Genomic DNA, 6,645 nt, shown 5'->3' with positions numbered 1-6,645 from the left:
GATACTGTTGTCATTCCAGATCTGGACAGTTTTAACTGTGGGTTTCTCCCTCTCCAGGAGGCGACAGTAAGTTGGCCTGAGGTAGACCACATTGTGGTCTGATGTCCCCAGAGGAGGTCTGGTGGTGGCAGAGAACGCCTTTGGTATTGTCCCATAGCACAAATCAAGAGTCCTATTTTTCCTAGTGTGACATTTCACATACTGATGGTATGTGCGCAGGACTTTGCGCAAGGTACAGTTGTTAAAATCCCCTAAAATAAATTTGGGTGCGTCGGGGGAGATGGATTCCAGTTTCTGTGACAGATTATAAATAATCTCTGATGCCTTTGTTATATTAGCTTTTGGTTGAATGTACACAACGGTAACAAACAATTGGGGGAACTCACGGGGCAGATAGTAAGGTCGCAGTGACACAGAAAGCAGTTCAATGTCGGGGGTACAGAGTCGCTCTCTTACCAGGATCGATTTACACCACTGGTCCCTGACAAGCAGGCAGACGCCCCCGCCGTGAAGTTTCCCTGTGACTGTCAGATCGCGGTCCGCTCTGACCAGGGTGAAGCCGGCCGGCTCCACTTCTCTGTCCGGGACTCTGTCATCCAGCCAAGTCTCAGTAAATGCCAGCAAACAGGCCTCCCGGTATTCGTGTTGGAAGCGCAGATTCGCTGACAACTCATCCGCTTTCCCCCTCAGTGACTGGGCATTAATCAGCAAGGTGGTGGGTAAGGGAAGTTTGTTCTTAATTTTTTTAAGTCGTTGTCTGATTCCCCCGCGTTTTCCACGTTTGCATTTGGGTTTGTAATCCACCCGCAGACAATCAGGTATTAGATGGGCCATTGGGATATCCATCGCGTTCGTATTTGAGTTGCATTGTAGTAAAAACTCCCTGCTGTATTGGATTCCGCTGCCAGCAGCGTTTTCATTATTTAGTCCGTTCGTAGCGGGTATGTACACGATCAACAAGATCAGTCCAACACCCCACCACTGGAAATCCATGGTTGGCAGAATGTTTGTAAACTAAGTGTACAAATTAAAAACATAAAATAACGCCACTAAGTGTACAAATTAAAAACATAACATTAAAAACGTAAGATAACGCCACACCAAACGTCACACACACTGCAGGTCGCAACAGAGCCGCGCCCCCCTCTTTGATGCTATTTCCTTAGTAAAGCCATGTCAAATCAGCAGTACAATATACACACAAACATGTATTTACAGTACTGTTATTAATTGGTGTGTTCAGGGTCGATAAAGTGCTTTATCCATCAGGGGAATGCTCCCTACATATTAACCGGAATGTTTACAGCAGAAAGCAAAACAGTGAACAATAGGCTTAAGAACCAAGATAGGTAACCCATGTGCTCTGTTGTCTGCTTGCTCTCTGACTGGAGCAGAGTACCCTGGTGGCATCTATCCAACCAGTTACCTATCTTGGTTCTTAAGCCTATTGTTCACTGTTTTGCTTTCTGCTGTAAACATTCCGGTTAATATGTAGGGAGCATTCCCCTGATGGATAAAGCACTTTATCGACCCTGAACACACCAATTAATAACAGTACTGTAAATACATGTTTGTGTGTATATTGTACTGCTGATTTGACATGGCTTTACTAAGGATTAGCAGTACTGTGTTGTGCCAGCTCCAGGACGCTAAATTGAATAACATGCAAATTATAAAATCTGCACATCCTGTTATCTCATTAGTCAAAATAGCAGTAGAAAGGCTATTGGGCACTGTATACAGTGTAAACTAATGAAACTCATGGGCTAAACAGCAGTTCATTTCCCCATGAAATAGGGCCTTGTTTAACATTCATTCATTTGTTGGCATAATACTTTGTGAAAAATAATTTGTATTCAGCATTTTTCTGATATTCTCTATCTGGTCGAATCAGAAAGTTATGGTTTAAGAATGCTATTTCCTGTTTGTATTGACAGCAGACGAGTGGCTTTCATCAATGAGCAACTTTGGTTCACTTTATCATTTGTCATTTAAATGTACTCTTAATGTATTTGTCAAACTGTTGATACCAAAAATACACTAGACGTCTCAACATTTTAATTAGCAGACCATTATTAGCTCACAAAAAATGTGAATGTTTACTGACATATTCAATCTCTCCCTATCCCAGTCTGCTGTCCCCACTTGCTTCAAGATGTCCACTATTGTTCCTGTACCCACGAAAGCAAAGGTAACTGAACTAGAAGACTATCGCCATGTAGCACTCACTTCTGTCATCATGAAGTGCTTTGAGAGGCTAGTTAAGGATCATATCACCTCCACCTATACCTGACACCCTAGACCCACTTCAATTTGCATACCGCCCCAATAGATCTACAGATGATACAATCTCACTGCACAACCCCATCTGGACAAGAGGAATACCTATGTAAGAATGCTGTTCATTGACTATAGCTCAGCCTTTAACACCATAGTGCCCTCCAAGCTCATCATTAAGCTCGAGGCCCTGGGTCTGAACCCCGCCCCGTCTGAATCCCGCCCCCAGGTGGTGAAGGTAGGAAACAACACCTCCACTTCGCTGATCTTCAACATAGGGGCCCCAAAAGGATGCGTGCTCAGCCTCCTGTACTCCTTGTTCACCCATGCCTGCATGGCCACGCACGCCTCCAACTCCATAATCAAGTTTGCAGACAACACAACAGTAATAGGCCTGATTACCAACAAGGGAGGAGGTGAGGGTCCTGGCGAAGTGGTGCCAGGAAAATAACTTCTCCCTCAACATCAACAAAACAAAGTGATCGTGGACTTCAGGAGACAGCAGAGGGAGCACACCCCTATTCACATCAACGGGACAGCAGTGGAGAAGGTGAAAAGCTTCAAGTTCCTTAGCGTACACATCACTGAAAATCTGAAATGGTCCACCCACACAGACAGTGTTGTGAAGAATGCGCAACAGTGCCTCTTCAATCTCAGGAGGCAGAAGAAATTTGGCTTGACCCGTAAGACCCTCACAAACTTTTACAGATGCACAATTGAGACCATACTGTTGGGCTGTATCACCACCTAGTACAGCAACTGCACCATCCGCAACCACAGAGCTCTCCAGAGGTCTCCAAATTACCGGGGTCACACTGCCTTCCCTACAGGACACCTACAGCACCCAATGTCACTGGAAGGCCAAAAAGATCATCAAGGACATCAACCACCCGAGCCACAGCCGGGTTCACCCTGCTATCATCCAGAAGGCGAGGTCAGTACAGGTGCATCAAAGCTGGGACCGAGAAACTGAAAAACAGCTTCTATCTCAAGGCCATCTCTAGCCTGCTACCACCCGATTACTCAACCCTGCACCTTAGAGGCTGCTGCCCTATATACATAGTAATGGAGTCACTGGTCACTTTAATAATGGAACACTATTCACTTTAATAATGTTTACATACTGCTATACTCATTTCATATGTATAGACTGTATTCTACTGTATTTTAGTCAATGCCAATCCACCATTGCTCATCCTAATATTTATTTCTTAATTCCATTATTTTACTTTTAGATTTGTGTGTATTGTTGTGAATTGTTAGATACTACTGCACTGTTGGAGCTTGGAACACAAGCATTTAGTTACACCCGCAATAACATCTGCTAAATATGTTTATGTGACCAATACATTTGATTTGATTTGTCTCAGTAAATTCACACTCCACTGGTAAGCATTGTGTCTCAACAATTTCACTTACTAAAGATCTGTAATTTCTTATGCACCGTAAAGCTCATAAACAAAGGCTCATAGAGATACCAAAAAGTGTTACTTTATTTATTTTTTTAAAACACCAGCAACCATTCCACCTACAACAAGAGAGTTGTGTCCTCTACAGAGCTGTTACATGTTTATCACTCAACATATCTGCAGTATGGTTTGACTGAACTCCAAGCAGTTTACCGGCACGGCCCGATAATTCCTGCTCAATTACTCACTTGAAACTCCAGGCAAGCAATGTCAAAGATCCACGAGGATTACATATGCAAATAAAACAAGAGAGTTTAGCTATAAGAGCTCCATCCCTCAATCTCCTCCCCTCATACCTACTTCCACACTGTGAATCCCATTGTGAGAAAAGCTTTGAACTGAACTCCATTTAGCTCTGTGAAAATTAAGATGTAACTGACTGACTTCAGCTGCAACCACCAGTACCTCATCTAGGTCACGGTGATAAGAGAGCAGGTTTGTTTAAAATAATAAAAGTAGATGAAAGAGAGCGAGGTGGATTGTTTGTGCAAATGTAAAGTTAAGTTTAATTAGTAAGAGACGGGAGGTAGATACAAAATGTAATGGCTGGTAGACAACTACTGTTCCATAAAACCATACGTTTCCTGACCTGACTGTCAACCACAAAAAGCAGAACAAAAGTGAAGTGCAAGAGAATTGTTACGTTTGGTTAAATGGAGTCCAGATTGTGGACCGTGCAGAGACCCTTGTCGTTTTGGCCCAGTGTGGCACCAAGGAACAGGCTGACAGCAGTGGCAGGTCTTCTGTTTCAGCTCAGTGAGGTAGCCTCTGCTGTGAACAGCTCAGAGTGCCTTACAATACTTGGCCCAGTTTTGTGGACCAATGAATTGCTCTGAGTGAAGTGTGTGACTAGTACATAATGAATACATTTTGGATGTCGGCATGCTTAAAAAAAGATTTTCAAGGAAAAAAGGGTCCATCAATAAAAGTCAATAATATGTCAATAATAAGTCAATAATATGTCCCTGGGATTATGTATGTATGTTATTTCTACATAATCAACATCTTTACAGAGCATACTTGCAGTGGGGCGTGACTTGTGTGTATCTACTACTTGAATAACTGCTTGCTATTCTTTCCTTCTGCAGTTTGTGATACAATCACATTCTTGTTACCAGCCTATACTGTATGTAGCCTGGCGAAATCAAACCCAGTACAGGATGCAAAACTAATTTGAGGTTGTTTATTCTGTTGAAGCTTACATTTCAAATAGGGTAATGTAGGAGGAAAATCACTGCAAGGTGAAGTCACCGTAAAGTAAAGTTCAGTCTGAATCACCATCAAGTGAAATAAACCTGTTAGTAAAGTGCATAAAACAATTTTTACAATAAGTTAAAAGTTAAATGCATAAACGGTAATGGCTCTGCTTTCTATAAAATAAAACAGAAAATACAAAGACCACAATGTTCACAGTTAGAATAGACTTTCTACATTTCAAACGTCTGAGTACAAGATGACAATAAACAAAATGACTTCTTGCATTAAGTCTAAATAAATTAAGTCATAAAACACAGCATGAATACTTACAGACTGTCCACATGATATCCTAGCCCCACAAGGAACAGTGGATCCTCATCTCACCCATACAGCACTGAGGGAAATGACATTTCAACAATATAAATATGTTTACATTTTGAAAATGAAACAAAATACTAAACACGGACGCTTGCATGAATAGAATATGTAAATAGAACAATTACAAACCCTTCAAATAACGTTATTAACTGAACAATGTGGTTCCGAGAGCACTAGTATTCAGCTAGCAAGAAGCTAACATTCGCATGTCAATCTGAAAGTATTAACATGACCATCTGGCATAAATATTACAAAACAAATTCTTATACATTGCAGATGATTACAACAGCTCTCCAAGTTAATTGCTTGATCTCACTCTTACACACTGTGCTGGCTCAATCCCATAACACTTTGCACACATTATTTACTGTTCTCTTAAAGGGACACTGCCATCTAGTGGATATAAATGAATACAGTTATGTGCTTTTGCCACTTGGCTACATACACTATATATAAGAAAGTATGTGGACACCCCTTCAAATTAGTGGATTCGGCTATTTCAGCCACACCCGTTGCTGATAAGTGTATAAAATAAAGTACACAGCCATGCAATCTCCACAAAAAAAAACATTGGCAGTAGAATGGCCTTACTAAAGAGCTCAGTGACTTTCAACATCATAAGATGCCACCGTTCCAACAAGTCAGTTTGTCAAATGGAAATGCCTAGGAGCTACAACGGCTCAGACGCAGAGTGTTAGGCCACACAAGCTCACAGAACGGGTCCCCTGAAAATTGTCTGTCCTCAGTTGCAACACTCACTACCGAGTTCCAAACTGCCTCTGGAAGCAACGTCAGCACAAGAACTGTTTGTCAGAAAGCTTGTGTGTGGCCGAGCAGCCACACACAAGCCTAAGATCACAATGCTCAATGCCATGCGTCGGGTGGAGTGGTGTAAAGCTCAAATAACGTTATTATGTGGACAACATTCTCTGGAGTGATGAGAATGTGTTTCACACTTCACCATCTGGCAGTCCGACGGATTAATCTGGATTTTGCAGATGCCAGGAGAACGCTACCTGCCCCAATGCATAGTGCCAACTGTAAAGTTTGGTGGAGGAGGAATAATGGTCTGGGGTCTGTTTTTCATGGTTTGGGCTAGGCCCCTTAGTTCCAGTGAAGGAAAATGGTAACGCTACAGTATACAATGACATTTTAGATGATTCTTTGCTTCCAACCTTGTGGCAACAGTTTGGAGGAAGGCCCTTTTCTGTTTCAGCATGACAATGCCCCTGTGCACAAAGCGAAGTCGATACAGAAATGGTTTGTCGAGATCGGTGTAGAAGAACTTGACTGGCCTGTACAGAGCCCTGACCTCAACCCCATC

The 6,645-nt window shown here is 42.2% G+C and overlaps 1 long non-coding RNA gene across 1 annotated transcript; it reads left to right on the top strand.

Moving 5' to 3' along the window:
- Nucleotides 1-529: 529 nt before the first annotated feature.
- LOC139563701 (uncharacterized) lies at nucleotides 530-3,669 on the top strand. Its single transcript, XR_011672623.1, has 2 exons — nucleotides 530-719; nucleotides 2,132-3,669. It is a non-coding gene; the product is annotated as an uncharacterized lncRNA (long non-coding RNA).
- The last annotated feature ends 2,976 nt before the right edge of the window (nucleotides 3,670-6,645 follow it).

Source organism: Salvelinus alpinus, chromosome 34 (assembly GCF_045679555.1).
Source record: "Salvelinus alpinus chromosome 34, SLU_Salpinus.1, whole genome shotgun sequence".
NCBI lineage: Eukaryota > Metazoa > Chordata > Actinopteri > Salmoniformes > Salmonidae > Salvelinus > Salvelinus alpinus.
The sequence above is the reverse complement of the archived record's forward strand: the minus strand, read 5'-3'. Positions and strand labels throughout refer to the sequence as shown.